This window comes from Peromyscus leucopus, chromosome 5, assembly GCF_004664715.2.
Source record: "Peromyscus leucopus breed LL Stock chromosome 5, UCI_PerLeu_2.1, whole genome shotgun sequence".
NCBI classification, from domain to species: domain Eukaryota; kingdom Metazoa; phylum Chordata; class Mammalia; order Rodentia; family Cricetidae; genus Peromyscus; species Peromyscus leucopus.
The window spans coordinates 90,972,174-90,988,194 of NC_051067.1; the positions used below are offsets into that span (position 1 = coordinate 90,972,174).

A 16,021-nucleotide genomic window follows, 5' to 3' on the forward strand; every position below is an offset into this window, starting at 1 on the left:
AGCAGAGGCTTGGGAAGGAGGACACGTTCTCTTAAGAATAGTGCGTCATTGAAGCGAAACAGTTAAGAGCCCTCCATGCCCTGAAAACATCGGGCAGAGAGACAATCCTTCCCTGTGAGCATTTGTGTGTAGGTGTCCTTGTTCCCGACTGAGTGTTCTTGTTGGTAAGAAATGTCACCTTTCCCCTGTGTATGTGTGCATTGGTGTGACTCCTGGCAGGATGTGCCTGTGTGGCCCAAGATGCTAAGACAGATGAAAGCAGTTTTTTGTGGGAATGGTGTTTTCCAGCATGACATACTGTGGCTGATTCTTTTCTAGCCTTGGCCCAATTGGTAAAGTGCTAAGCATTATGGGGAATGACTGAGCACGTACAATCTGAAACGGATGTGGCCTCAGAGCTCAAGTGATGGCATGGGAGGCATGGGAGAAAACAAACTGAGTCCAGTACCCAGGAGCAAACGCCCTTAGCACTGCAATGTTCGGGGTCTGTCTTTAACTTCAGTGGCCATTTTCTCTCTCTTCCTGGCTTTCTGTAGGGAGACTGGGATCCTTTGAACTCAGTAAGCTGTAGGGTGGTGGATGAGGGGACTTCCTGTCACTCAGGGCAGGTGGGTGCTCAAACACTTTAAAGTGGAGTACTGTGTTTGCACTGCAGGCTAGTAAAGATCATTCCAGACACATGGGACATGATCTGCAGGTGACACGCTGAATTTTCTTAGATGTACTCTCTCAACACCTGCACGCAGTTCATTCTGTGCATATTTACTGCACGTGGGGAGGAGGTGACGAAAAGAAAGTACACTATTCATCTGTGAGAAAAATGGACCCAGAGGAGAGGCGTGGGAGTCCTTGGAAGAAGCAGTCTTATGCAATCTGGCTCTTCAAGGTGCTTTTTCCAACACTAGCAGGTTGCCTCTTGGAGCCACCTCCGGGTATTCCTGGGATCCACAGGACATCACGTCCATGGAAGCAGGAGTCTTGCATGGCTTGTTCACCTACATCAGGCCTCATAGATGCTGTATTTATTGGACGAAAAAGTGATCCAGTGAGTTAGCGGACGTGAAAGCATCCAAGCAGGACAAAGGGGATTGAAGATGAATCCTGCTTCATTTCTGATCACTAAGAATCTCCCTGGGGAGTGAGAAGCAGGAGCACGTTGGTACGCATGCTCTGGGAAGAAGGCCTGTGTGGCAGAGGGCTTCAGTCCTGGTCCTGTGAGCTAAACTGAAGCGAAGAGAATTCTCCCACGGAGGAGTATCCCCACAGAGAGGAAGTGAAACTTTCGAAGGAGAGGAAGTCGATCTTGATTTTCTGGGCCTGATGCCAGATATTCTAGCACATTAACCACAACGTACAACAGAAGAGGCGTCCTAAGACTCATTCCAGACCACGTTGCCCTTCATTTGTGGGTTAGCCGGTGTTGACTTTCCTAAGCCCAGCACTCTATAGTCGTAGGGCCAGCACTAGGAGAGACCCTTGAGTTAGTCTGCCTGCTGCTGAGGAGGGGGGATTGGGAGGCTCCAGGTGAAGGAAGCTGCTTCTGACCCCAGGACGCCTGCACTGAAAACTCACCAAAGAGTAACTGAAAGAGGCAGGGTTGCCCATACTTATTGAGAAGGAAGAATATTTACTAGAGATGGAGAGAAGGACTCATACGGTAACACGTCTGTGGAGGCCAGAGGACAACTTTTAGGTGTCAATTCTCTCCTTCCACCCTTGGGTCTCACCTGGGAATCGAACTTGGGTCATCAGGTATAGAAGCAAGTGCCTCTACATGCTGAGTCAATTTGCCTGTGTGAAGGAATGCATTTTATTTGATTTAAAAAAAGATTGTTGTATTGTGGGAAAGCATATTGATGGGGTTTTCTGGGACTCCTTATCACATTTTCTTATTTTGACATTTATCATCACATAACAAACCTAAATAAATAAATAAAGTAGCCAGAAATAGTTCTTGCTATTTGGTATGGGGAAGAGTTTTGAAAGAGTAGAATTTTGAAAAGCCACAGCGCCTCTCTTGGCGAAAATGTTTATACCTGGAAATAGTGCATACCTATATTCCAGTACTTTGGAACCCAAGGCAGGAGGATCACAGGTTTGAGGCCAGCCTGGGATGCATAGGAGACCATATTTAAAAGACAAAAACATCTATATCTAATTCAGGAAAGAAAAAACAAAAACCAAAAAAACAAAATCAACTGGAGGCCTTTTAGTAGGGGGATTTCAAAGCACAGGCATTTGGGAAGCTGAGAAAAATGATGCCCTGCAAAGATCTTGTACTAAGATGTTCTGAATACATTGCTGTCCTCAGGTAGCTCATAGGAAGGAGACGCCACACTCAAAGGCAATTTGAAACAATGGCAAGGGGTGTCTGGGAATTCATACGTGCTAGTTTGGCGTTGGCTCCCGGTGTTACCCATCTGTATGAATTGTCCTGTGTGTGAGACTTCTCCCTGTGAGCTGCTGGAGGGTAGCAACGTGTTCAAAACACCGTGCACAGTTCGAGCTGTTCTGGTTTCCTTTCTGCTGCTGTGATAAGACACTCTGACCAAAAGCAAGTTAACAGAGGAAAGGGCCTATTTCAGTGTACAGGTCACAGTCCATCATTGCGGAAAGTCAGGGCAGAAACTCAAGGAGGAACCTGAAGCAGAAACCATGGAGGAATAGTGCTTGCTGGTTACCCTGCAGGCTGGCTAATAGTTAACTTTCTAAGGCAGCTTAAGCCCACCTGTCCAGGGCATGGTGCTGCCCACAGTGGACTGTACCCTCCTACATTAAACAGAAATCACTCCACCCCCAACACACACACACACAGGCAGACAGACAGACAGACAGACAGCACGCAGACAGACAAATAGACATGCTCACACACCAATCAGACCTGGACAATCCCTCAACTGAGATTTCCTTCTCAGGTGACTCTAGGCTATGTCAAGTTGACAGTTAAAGACAGTGCTCAATAAATATTTGTGAATGAATCAATGTCTTTGTTGTTGGTTTAAATTCAAATAAAATTCAAATGAGTAGGACTCAAGTTTTTGTTGCAAACTGTGTAACTTATTGTTAATGTAGTGTATGTGTGTGTAATATATACATATGTTACACATACACAAGAGTATGTTGAATACACATCATAATTTGGTTGGCTTTATTCTACCTGTCTACATTTCCTCCATATTAACTATACTGTTATGTAAAACTCTTCCTGTTGGCACAGTGCTTTTCAGACATCCAAATGGTCCTCCACTAACAAGGAAATCCATATAAATTGTAAACATCATTACCTGCTAAGTGTTGTCTCTACTTTTGTAGTCATGACAACCCAGCCCCACATATGTAAACCTCCTAACTTCTCAGAAGCTTGTGAGGTGGGAGCTAAGAATTCTAGAGATGAAGCAAAGAGTGCAAGTTTATGGATGAACCCCCATGGCTCATCTGGCTCCAGAGTCCTGGAAATGTCCCAATCATGGTTTGTAACAATGTTAAAATAATTAGTTTTGTCTTATATTTTATTACAATTTAAAATTCAAAATGTCAAGTATTATTAATGACATGACTATGGAAAATAGTCTTCTTTCCTTTCTCTTTCTTTCTTCCTTCCTTCTTTCTTTCTTTCTTTCTTTCTTTCTCTCTCTCTCTCTCTCTTCTCTTTCTTTCTTTCTTTCTTTCTTTCTTTCTTTCCTTCTTTTTCAGTTCTCTTTGTCCTGAGGTTATATCCTACTAAAGAATTAAATCAGGTAACTATATCTTTTTTGTTGTTGCTTGGTTTTGGGTTTTTTGAGACATGGTCTCATAGCCTTGTCTGTTCTGGAACTTTATGTGTAGACCAGGCTAGCCTCAAACTCACAGAGATCTGCCAGCTTCTGTCTCCCATGATGGGACTAAAAGTGTGTGCTTCCATGCCTAGCAAGGTAACTGTATTTTCATAAGACACTTAAAATAATTCCCCTCTGTGTCACAGGCTGCATCCACAGATTGATTTGTTTCATTTTTATTTTTATTTTTTTACTTCTTCAAAAGAATAGTTTTGCTTTATAATTGTGTAAACTATAACCATGGTTCAATATTACATTTACAGAATATGTTATAGTCAGAAAAGTCCAGTTTCCATTCTATTTCTCTCTTTTTCAAACCTATGCAACTTTTAAATGTGTTCTGGTTTATTCTTTCACCATCCTTTAAATTGAGGGCAAATGTTTATATCTTCACAGGCCACAAGCTTTTGTGAAGATTTGGTTTATTTGCGTGTGTATCTGTACAAGCATGCACGTGTGCAACAGCAGAGACCAGAGGAGAGAGTCTGACTCCCTAGAGCTAGAGTTACAGGTTGTTGTGAACCGCCCAACACAGGAGCTGAGAGCAGAATGTGGTGCCTCTGGAAGAGCAGCAAGCACTCCAAACCACTGAATCATCTTTTCAACTCCAGCCCTCCACCTTTTAAAGATAAACAATATCATAGTATATACATTTTCCCTACTTTGCTTTCTTCACTTAATATACCCTGTAGCATAGAAACAATTTTAATTCCTTATCATGCCTCCAAAATATTCCATTTGTTAACTAGTCCTCTAGGAATGAACAGATGATTTAATTCCAGTGTTTTAAAAAGCCAAACTTTCTGACTGTGAATGAAGGATTAACGTATAGTGAATCTGGGCCATTCAGCAAAACGAAGACTGAAAAGTCTGAATTCAGATTTGGTAGTATGGAGGCCTAGGACATTGTAGCCAGGGATAACTGTACACAGAGTTCATCCAGAGGGGTGCAGTGCCTGGCTCCTTAAGAGTACTCAAGCAGCATGGCATAAACAGAAGCTGGGTTATCAATGGTGCTGAGGAGATGGGTGTCTTCCTTAGTTTTCTTGCTGTGATGAAATGCCTGGCAGAAGCAGCTTGAGGAGATCAAGGTCTACATTGACTCACAGTATAAGAAGGGATGTAGTTCATCACTGTGGAGAAGGGCATGTGGTGTCTGCTTGCTGTGTAATAGTGTCCTCAGAGATTAGAACATTCCATCTTGTAGGAAGCTCCTTAAGCAGGCAGGCAAACTGCTCAAAACAGCTTAAGGAAGTCCCTGGAAGTGACCAGATCCACTAGACCTCCCCCTGTCGGAGTAAGCAATAAAAGCTGACATTCTCAGACAAACAGAGCTGCCAAGAAAACTCGGAGACCAGACCAACTGCCTGGAAGAAGCAGGAATCAGACCAGCTTCCTGGAAGAGGCTTAGACCAACTGAGGCACCGGAGCGGACGCTCTCCAGCCTGTGGAGCTGCCTGCAGGGTGGACAGTGTGCACCAGGCTCCCAGCTCTGTGAGCTGTCACCCATGCTGGGGTGGGCTTTGGTGACACAGCTGCCTTTGAGTTATTTCCTCATGTAAGTCACCCCTCATCCGTATTCCTGAAGTAACCCCAAGAAAACTCACTGGTCACCAAGTTGGACTCTGGTGGTATCTGTACTTTGATCTGTGGTGGGATCCTTAGTGGGATGAGCAGATGTGTGTGGTGTCCCCAGGGAAAAGCCTTGTCACAGGACAATGTGCCCGGTCGCAGCAGAGAACAGGAGGGAAGTGGGAGCCTTGAGGTACAAACTATATTTTTATAATGTTTTATGTCTGTATTTTTAATATGGAAGATATTGGAGCATGTTTATTGTTTATTCTTCATTTTCCAGTTGTGGGAAGAATGGCTGGGAAATAGAAATGTGAGATGAACATCTCTCAATGCTACCTTTCCTGGGGCCAGTGAGATGACTCAGTGGATTAAAGTGTTTGCTGCTGAGTCTGACAGCCTGGGCTTGACCTTGGGAAGAACCTACGTGGTTGGAGAGGACAGACTCCAGTACCTCAATCTCTGACCCTCACACACTTGCCACAGCATGGGAGTACTCTAAATAATAATAAAAAATAAAATAATAAAAGCGCCCTTGCCTAACTGCAGTCCAGCGAAGTTCTCATTAATCTACCCGCAGTGCCCTACTGTTTCGACCCGCAGCCCCTGCCCAAAGCACCTCCTGTTTGTGGCCACCAAGCACTGGCCCACCCGAGTGTGGCGGCTAATATTGTGAACTGGATAGAATCTAGAGACCTAGGAGATAATGTCCAGGGTCTATCTGTGCAGGAGTTTCTAGATTAGGTTAACTGGTTAGGAAGAAAAACTCAAAGTGGGGGCATCATGCCAAGGCGGAGCACCAGCATTACCTCTCAAGGCTTCCTGATTGCAGATGCCACGTGACCCACTGCCTCACTCTCTGGGCTCCAGGCTCCTGACCTTCACGGACTGTCCCCTCAAACTGTGAGCAGCACAAACCTTGCCTCCCTTCCATAGCTTCAACAGTATTTGATCACACTGGTGACAAAAAGGACTAGTGAGACACCCACTGCTCTCTGGGGTAGCCTGTCTATTTACTGTCTCTCTTGTGGGTTTACATAAAGCATTCAAATTTAACAGCCATGGCCTTTTGGGGTCAATGCAATTTTTTTGGTAGTTCTTATTTTTCTATTAAGGATCCTGGAGAAGTAATCCTAGTCCTTCTTTCCCTGGTATGATAATTTCCCATCATGCTTATAATAACATCCGAAATCCTGGTAAGGGTTCAGGCAGGATCTGTAGCTTGTTCTGTATCTGCATTTTCTGTACCTCAGCTCAGAGGCCTCAGAGAGGTCTTTCTCAGCATCTGCTAAAACAAACCCCCACCCAGCCTCTGACATCCCTGTTCCTCACTGTGTGATTTTTCTTGACATTTAAAGGACCACAGCTTAGCCTATGTCCTTTGCTCATGTGTCCCCAGTGGTCACCAAATGAAGCCTCTGTACGTCATCGACAGTCCAAGGCCAGTGCTCACTAGATAGATCTTTTCCTCTCTCTTATCAGGATTTCCTATAATAACTTTCCCATCTATTCTTTCTCTAATTTAATATAGATTGCTATTGTGGTGATACAACTGTAATAAGTTTCATGTTTGAGCTTCTAAAAATCCAAACTTTAGAGAGTTCATCCCTTGGTTCATCTGGGGGAAAAACACAACTAAACTAACCTGCTAAATTTGTCTCAGATGGAAAAGTACAGTGGTAGTCTGTGCTAGCCTGTGCTAGCCTATGCTAGCCTTCCTCTAGGGAGATGAGGCACTCAGTGGGAAATCCTGGAGGAAGACAAGAGAAGGACACTATCCTGTGAGGGAGGTCCTGCTTTTCCCACCACACAGGAGGTAGCCTGTCCCTCTGCCTCTAACCTACGGCAGGGGAACTGCTGGAGATGGGGCTCTGCTGACTGTACCTGGGAGGGCATGACAGGTGGGCCACTTTACACTTAGGAGAGCAAGCATATGTATGTATGCATGTTTGCTTTTTTAAAATTTTACTATGAAAACCTTGCTAATATAATAATCATATCATGCATGGAGATGAACAGTTAGGACTGGCAGTTGGAACAGCAGCCGTGGGGCCTCGCATTAAGCCTTCAACCTGGAGTAACTATGGAAACCAGGAAAGTAAAAAGGGCCATTGTGGGGGCTAGGGGGACCATTGTGGGGGCTAGGGGAGCAATGGGGGCCATCGGGGGTCTAAAGGGACCACTTCAGGAGCTAGGGGGCAAAAGGGGGTAGCAGGGCACATGTAATCTGAAGTAGAAAATGGGAACAACAGAGCAGAGCTCTAATTAGGGACAGGGTGGGGGTGGGGTAAGATAACAGTATGGACGTCTGCAAAAGTCAGGAGGAATCAAACTATTAACTAGCTACCTAAAAATACCAGTACTACCTGTAAACCAGTATATAGATATACATGTATAGTTTAAATGAAATTTTTCCATCTGTGCTGAAAATGTTCCCACCAAGAGCCAAAGACCGTCTATCAAATACCCCAACAGCAGGCGTGACAAGTCTCCTCTTGAGTTTTTGGTCAGGATTGTCCAACAGACTCCCCAAACATGATAGACTATTGCTGTTGCCCTTAGTTGCTCCCAGAGGTGGAAAGTAAGTCCCTATGTGGAAGACAGTATGCACTTCTGACGTGGGCCCAGAGGCCCTGAGTTGGAACTGACCTGAAGGCTTCCTCCCTGAACACTAACTTTCAGGGAGCCAGAAAACAAACAGTAGCAGCTGTTGTATTTTTCTTATTACCAAGATGAAGCAATAGCACTTCAAGCACCTTCTTTTTCCACACAGATTTGTGTGTGAGTGTATGTGTGAGTGTGTGTGAGCGTGTATGTGAGTGTGCGTGTGTGTGTGAGTGTGTGTGTACGTATGTGTGTGACGGGGTCTCACTATGTGGCTCTGGTTGGCCTCGAACTCACAGAGCTCTGCCTGCCTCAGCTCCTGAGTGCTGGGGTAAAGGCATGCACTACCAGGCCCAGTGCATGGCACGGGACTAATTTTGAAAGCAGGAATTATTTTATAGCAAGTGGCATGCTTGAGTCAGATTACCCCTTAGAAAAGTGGATTGTCTTAGTGACAGCTGGAATATAAAATCAGAGACTGTTTCTGAACATGTCCAAATCTTACTAGACTAATATGTCAGGATATTTAAAAACAAGACTTGAACAGAAATATCAACAGCTTTCCAACCCACGAGCAAAGAATGCTGCACACTCTCTAAGAGAAGGATAGGAGCGAATGGAAATGGGTGACCTAGAACCACTAGGGAAGGAAGAAGTGGGAAGTTATTACGGCAAGCACTTAAACATTTACCTGCTTAATCATTAATAAATCTGACTCATGAGTCAGAAATAACCGAGGAAGTTAAGGAGAGGAAGGCCTCTGTAGCAGGAAGTCCTGGTTGCTCTCCGATTCTGGAGTACTGGTAAATGTTTAACAACCGGCTTTCCACAGAGACAGGGAAGAGCCTCAGCTCGTGGTGTTCGTCCAGTTTTGCTGTGGTTGTTGCAGATACTCCCACCATGAGTAACTTCCACACGCACGTGCTAAATAAGTCTGCAAAAAACTTGAAAACTGGGCCTGGGAGACGCCTTGGTGGGTAAGGGTGCTTGCTGTGCAAGAGGATTCGAGTCTGAATTCCGGTATCCATTTACAGCAGGGCATGGCTTAGAAGCTTGGCTGCCTGAGGTGCTGGTAAGCAGTGGCCTGCTTAAAGGCCTTCGGGCTCAGATCAGCTCTTCTACAGAGGCTGCAGCAGCTAATTTGTAACTAGCCATGAAGAAAAAGCCAAGCTTTTAAAGCTGTACATACAGGTAACCACAGCACTAGGGGTGGTGGTGGGGTGCAGAACCAGGTGGAGCCCAAGAGCTTGCTGGCCAGTCAACATAGCTGAAACATTCAGTGAGAAAAACCGTCTCAAAACACAAGGCCGAGAGTGATAAAGATGTCTAACAGTGAGTTTCCTGGAAGCACATTTGAACACAAACGTGTGCACACATCACACACAGCCACCCCTTCCGCATAACGTCCTTCAGGGCTCATGAGCCAGTGCAAACCATCCGAGCTTGCTGCCTTCACCCTGCCCTTCTTCCTCACAGGGACATGGAGCCAGATTAAAAAGGACATTCTCCGGCCTTGCTTGCAGATAGGAAAGATCATAGGGGAACTGTCATCAGCGAGGGCTCACAGAGGCTGGAAGAGTGGTGACGTCAGTCACCTGCTGCCTGAGGTGCTGGTAAGCTGTGTCCTGCTTAAAGGGCTCAGATCAGCTCTTCTACAGAGGCTGCAGCAGCTAATTTGTAACTAGCCATGAAGAAAAAGCCAAGAAAATGGCAGAGGACTTTGTTTTAGAGCCTTGAGTTGTCCTGCAGTCCTAAAATCCTCCCTGGGGTCTTCTTTAAGCCATGGCTTATTTAGGTTTTGTGTTAAAAGCAGGCAAAGTCATTCTTCCAGTGTGTGGATGCAAACATACCAAAAGCAGATTGCTGCTAGAAGTAAAACTATTGAAAAAAAAAATCATACAGTCACTTTCAAAAATTCATTGTTCCTTTGATGTGAATTCGCCTAAAACTCTTGGCTTGGAGACAGAAACTGTGAATATTTGGGGAAAAGAACATGGCCTACCTGTAGTGCATCTGCTATAGGTAGAGGCCACGCTGAATACCAGAGAGGCGTTAACACACTTGTGTGACCAGCAGCTAGTCACTTAGCAGTTGGCACCTTAGTGTCTCATATAAAAAACAGAAATAGTGTCATCCATACTAAAAAAGATTTTTTTTTATTGTTAATTATATGTATGGAGGTAGGAGGGTACGTAGACTTGCATGTAGATGCCTGTGGAGGCCAGAAGAGGGCATCTAATTCCATGGAGTTGGAATTACAGGAAGCTGTAAGCTACCAATGTGAGTGCTGGGAACCCCACACAGGTCCTCTGCATGGGTAGTACGCGCTCCTAACTGTGAGCCAACTTTCCGCTTCTTACTGTGTTGTTTTGAGGGACTAAGGGGTTAATAACTGTGTGGAGGGCTTGGAACAAGGGCAGGCAACCAGCAAACACAAAGCCTAGCTATCCTCCTCCTCTCTTCCTCCTCCTCCTCCTCCTCCTCCTCCTTCTCCTCCTCCCCTTCCTCCTCCTCCTCCTCCTCCTCCTCCTCTCAAACCCTAATCAAATGGGTTCTGGTGTCATCTAAAGATGATGAGGATGGCTTGCACCTCATGGAGGATGCTTTCAGAGTTCAGTCCTGTGCCCCCATGCTTAGTCAGCTCTGTCGACTGTGAGTCTCAAGCAGCCCTTTCTCAAACGGCTTTCCAGCATTGAGAATGCCCCTCAACTCTAGAAATTCACAAAGCCCACTGGACTCTGCCAGTCCTCTGACCCTACCATCTTCCCGACATCTGGTGATCTCTCTTCGATCCTCACCACCCGGTTCCATGTGGCCTCCCTTGTCTATGCCTTCTCGTGTCTGGCTCTTCTATCCTCTCCATCACACTCACCTGCAGAGCCCCTGCTTCTGTGAAGCCCAGCTCAGCCTCCTTTGGTCAACTGAACCTGGCTGACTGGGTGTGCGTCGAAGTTATGATTGCCAACCTCAGATGGGTACTTAGCAGTGTGGCCTGGTATCCCTACCACATTTCCGTACTTCAGATGCTTCCTGACTCCCGGAAGATGAGTGTTTAGAATACTCTTCTCTCTTCTACCCTCTGGCCTCCTGGCTACCCTCTCCCATTCTCAGGAAGCATTCCTGGGACAGTTCATAGAGAGTAGAGAACAGCACCAAGAGACCTCCCTGGGGCTCACATCCCTGCGGCTACCAGCTTGGGTGCATTCCAGCCTCCCTGTCGTCCCTCCTGGCCCTGTACCACTGCTCTAGCTTCTGATCTTCCAAGAGTCTATGGAGCAGACTGTGCTTTCCTCTGCTGGGAGGGTTGGAAACCATATTAGTCAAGGTTTTCTAGCAGAAAGAAATAGGATGAATATGTGTTATGAAAGGGGTATATTAGATTGGCTTACATGAAGGGCTTGGGTAATCCAACCATGGTCGTCAGCACAACAGTCCAGTAGCTGCCAGTTCATGAGGCTGGATGCCTCAGCATGGTCAGTCTGCTGCTGAAGACCTGAAGGATGCTGGTTTTCAGTCCACACTGGAAGGCCAAAGCAGCTAGATTCTGATGGCATTGAGTAGTGGAAGCAGGCAAAATAAACAAACAAGCAAACAAAACCGTGAGCCCACCCCAGTCTCTGGTTAGCTAAGATATTTATTACAGGACAGAGGGATGACAGCTCCAGATAGTGATAACCAACGTGTGGGTGTGGAGTTGAGAGCAGCAGGAGGTTCAGGCACGGAGCAGGGGAGGCCTCTACATGATGTGAGTGAAGACACACACCGTGGGGAAAGCTTCATGGACATCTCTGGGCAGGGCTTTCCAGGGAGGTAATGGCACTATATTAGAACTGAGGTAGAGCCCTGGCCATCGGGAAGATGGAGGTGGCCAGGATGACGTGAGGAAGAGAATGAGAGAGAAAACCAGGTTGGAGGGGAAAGGATGGTAGAGAAGGTAGATCATACAGGGCCTCTACACGTGCTGTGAGCTTTTATTCTGAGTGAAATGGGAATCCAAGTGTTTTTGTTTCTGTTTTTTTAATAAATGAAATGACTTTAATAGTGAGGTTAGTCAGAATTTACAACTGTCTCAAAAATTACCTTTTGAAAAACTATCCAAATTTTTATTATCACTTAAAGAAATAACTTGTACAGGATCAGATAAAAATTAATAGTGTGTATAACATTAATAATTATCATTTAGGGATACCAGAACTACACTAAGAAAGGCTATCTGTAATATTACAAATTATTTTAATGGACAATTATATAATGCCACTGTATATCTCTCTTCTAGGATTTTTTAATTCACTTTTATTATATGTGTATAGGTATTTTTGCTGACATGTGTGTATCACGTGCATGTCTGGTGCACTTGGAGGCCAGAAGAGAGTGTTGGATCTCCTGGAACTGAAGTTATAGTTTTGAGCTGCCTTGTGGGTGCTGGGAATTGAACCCAGGTTCTTTGGAAGAGCAGCCAGTACTCTTAACTGCTAAGCGGTCTCTCCACCCCTCCCTTTAGGATTTAATCAAGAACCATTCATTGTCTTTAGTTCTCTGCCTTTTCTTTCTTTTCTTTTCTTTTTTTTTTTAAACAGCTTTTCATAGGGATAAAATTCACAATCATATAACGGAGTCATTCAAAATATAAAATTCTATGACTTTTACTATATCCATACAGTTACATAACTATCAGATTTTTATTATTTTAGAATCCTTTTACTACCCTGTAACCTTTAGTGATCATCCTAGGTCCCTCAATTCTGCACCCCTACACCCAATTCCAGGCAACTTTCTGTCCCTGTGGATTTGTCTACTATGAACATCTCACACAAATGAAGCAAATAAAGTATGGTCTTTCCTTCTTGGTCTGGCAGAATGCCTTGCTGTTTGGTTGCTTTTGTTTTGTTTTTGAGACGGTCTCACACAAGCTAAGATGCCCTTGAAGTTACTATACAGCCAAGGATGGCCTTGAAGTTCATCTTTTTGCTGAGATAGCAGGCAAGCGCTACCACACCTGGCTGAGTTGGTGCTGAGTACTCCATTCCTTCTATGTGGCTGAATAATGTTCCTGTGTATGGATATACCTCATTCTTTTCATCAAAAGAGGTCCTGTAGGAGGTGGGGAACGACGGAGAGGCATTAACCAGGCTCACACAGCTGTTGCACAAGGGACTGGAGAATAACCAACTACGTCAAACGCTGCTTTTAAGGAAAATAAGATGAGATCCAAGAATTGACCAGTAAGTGCTCAAATAGTTTAATGAAGAAATAAATTTAATTAGCAGAAATATTCTTATGTATAATTTATAAATGGTATTTTATGGGTTTATGGGATTTGTTGCATTTCCTTTGAATAATTAAATATGGAATACAGATATAATACTTAAATAATTAATAAGAATTTTAAGTGGAATGCTAAGCATGTAAAGGTACAGGAATAATTGGAGAGTACCATTAATTTGTAGTGGCCTTTGGTATTTTCTTTATATTGCTGGCAATGATTTTTTTTCTTTTTTTTGGTTTGTGGGGCATTTACTCCTACAATAGTTCTTCTCTGAACATAACTCAACATTATGATAAATGTCCAAGATTTCACGCTAGCTTCCAGAAACTGACCGAGAGAGAAGTGGATTGTTTAAAGAATGTATTTTTGGTGTCTGAACAGATCAGGACGATGTGAGCTCCTGTGCTGCCGTTGCTGTTTGAGGGGAGCAGAGGTAATACACTATATTATCTAAAAGATTGCACCAAAAATTTACAGCACTAAGAGGATACTTCCCACTTCAAGGCAGCCTGGGCTATGCAGAGATACCCTGTCTGTCACACAGCAAGCAAGCAAGCAAGTAAGCAAGCAAACAAAACGACTGGGGTGAAGCTCAGCTGTAAGGTGCTTGCCTGGCAGGTATGAGGCCGTGGATGTGATCCCGGAACCTTATAAATAAAAGCATGCGGCACTCAGGATGAGGGGCAGAAGTTCAAGGTCTTCTCCTACAAAGCGAGTTCGAGGTCATTCTGGGCTACGAGAGACCTTGTATTAAACACACAAATGGCTTCTGTCATTTGACGCAGCAAGGGTACGTACTAGCAACAAATGCATCTACCCAGTGAGAGGTTGGTGTAAGCCATAGCAGTAGTTAACAGGTCACCCAATCTGGGGCACATGCCACTTGGAGGGCCTGTAAATCACTGGGTCAGTGCTTGTAGGGCCATTAAAAGGCGTTTGTAGGACGATTGGGTGGGCTCGGTGGTCGTGTTCGAGAACATTTCCGAAAATAAACACGGGCTTTGGAACTTGACTGGCAGCTAGGCAGGGACCGCAGAGTCGGAGGCAGGCGCGGGCCGGGAATTTGGAGAGGATCCCTAGGCGGCAGCGGGCGCGCGCGGTGCGCGTGTGAGCGAGGGCGAGCGGCGGGCGGGCGGGTTGTGAGCAGGGTATTGGCAGGCGGGCTGTGGAGGCTGGGCGGTTCCGACTGCCTGACGCCAGCGCGACCAGATCAATCCAGGCTCTGGGAGCGAGCGGGCGCGCCACGGCGAGGCCAGGGCCGAGGCTCGGGGACGGCGGCCGAGAGCGGAGAGGAGCGGAGCGGAGCGCGGGACCCAGCGCCCGGTCTCGTGCGTCCCCGCCGATGGGCGCGCCGCCGAGCCGGTAAAGCCGAGCGTACCCGAGCTGACTCGAGAGGGACTTGTCCTGCGCCGCGCGGGGCGCACCGGGACAGGGACCAGCTCCAGGGGGATCCGGGGCGGGCTCCGGGGGGCGATCCGGGACGGGCTCCGGGGAGGATCCGGGACGGACTCGGGGACCCGCTCTGGGGGAATCTGGGGCGAGCTCCTGGACGCGGTCCCCCCCCCCCCATGATGGCGCCTTGCGGCCGCGAACCTGCCGCCGGACCTCCTCTCCTGTCTCCCCGCGTCTTTGTCGGGCGTGCCCAGCTCTCCGGGGACCCCGTTCTGCATCGGGCCGCAGCCCCATTGTGTCCCGCCCCGGCCTGCAGACCCTCGCTGGGACAGCGCTGCGCTCCGCTCGGGTCTCCCTGGATGGGTGCGCGCGCCCCTCGGGGTCCCCAGGCAGCCTGTTTTGGGGGTCGGGGTGAAGGAAAGTTCGCAGCACAGTTCCCTCTGATTTATTCAAAGGTCTGGCGGCCTCGCGTCTTTCTCCCCCCTCCCTCCTTCCGCCTACACCCCCTGCGTCGCCCAGTGTCGCCTCATTCCTTTCCCTTTACCGGATTCGATTGCTTCACTGCGTTCCGAGAGCCGGGAACAACTGTTCTCGTCCGGACCGTCTTTGTTAGTGTTTCTGTCCGGGGTGGGGGCGGTGGGCGTGAGAGCGCGGGCCTGTGCGGCCGCTCTGCGGACTGCGAGCGAGCCAGGGCTGCGGGGACAGCGTCTCCCCGGGGTGCTCTGGGCAGCCGGGAGGGACCAGCGGCGGCCACATCTCGGTACTGTGGTAGTCTCGGCTTTTGTTTATTCGGAGGCGCATGCAGTTTTTCTAAATGCCCGGCACAACAGAATCCAGCCCAGAGCCTTCGGTCTGCAAATCCCAGCCCCGGCCACAGCCATGTAAGAGAGCATCGTGTTGTCACCCGGCCTCTCTCTTCCCCCTCTCCCGGGCTCTTGGGTGACATCTGAAGTTTTCAGAGCACGGCTGGAAGGAGTTGCTCGGTTTGTGTAATGTCTTTCTGTTGCTGGAGCGAAATCACAGCGTGCCCTTTACAACATCTCTCCCTCCAAGGGCCTGCGGTGGATAACGTGCCCGCACCTCAGCACAATGAGAAAACTGTTCCCTGACAGGTTCATTTTTCATCTTGTTTATAATTACCACTTTAGTTGTACCGGAAGCAGATGAGCTGTGCTGGAACAATTCACAGAGTCGAGGCAGAGCCGATGTTCACTGCCTCGGTGTTTTCAATTAGTGCAAATTATTTTTTCCCCCACCAGCGTTACTATGATGTAGGCGCCAGGCCTAAATCGGCTGTACTGACTTAACGTGTTTACCCTCCCTTACCCGCATTTCTCATTTTCAGTTATATGATATTTCTGTGAAGGTGGTG

The 16,021-nt window shown here is 46.8% G+C and overlaps 1 protein-coding gene across 1 annotated transcript in view; it reads left to right on the forward strand.

Annotated features, from left to right (window-relative positions):
- Window positions 1–14,402: 14,402 nt before the first annotated feature.
- The window catches only part of Smad1 (SMAD family member 1), a 63,976-nt gene continuing 62,357 nt past the window's right edge, over window positions 14,403–16,021 (forward strand). The window contains exon 1 of the mRNA XM_028892915.2: window positions 14,403–14,619. The gene's annotated coding sequence lies outside the window, so the exon portion shown is untranslated. The remainder of the gene's footprint in view (window positions 14,620–16,021) is intronic.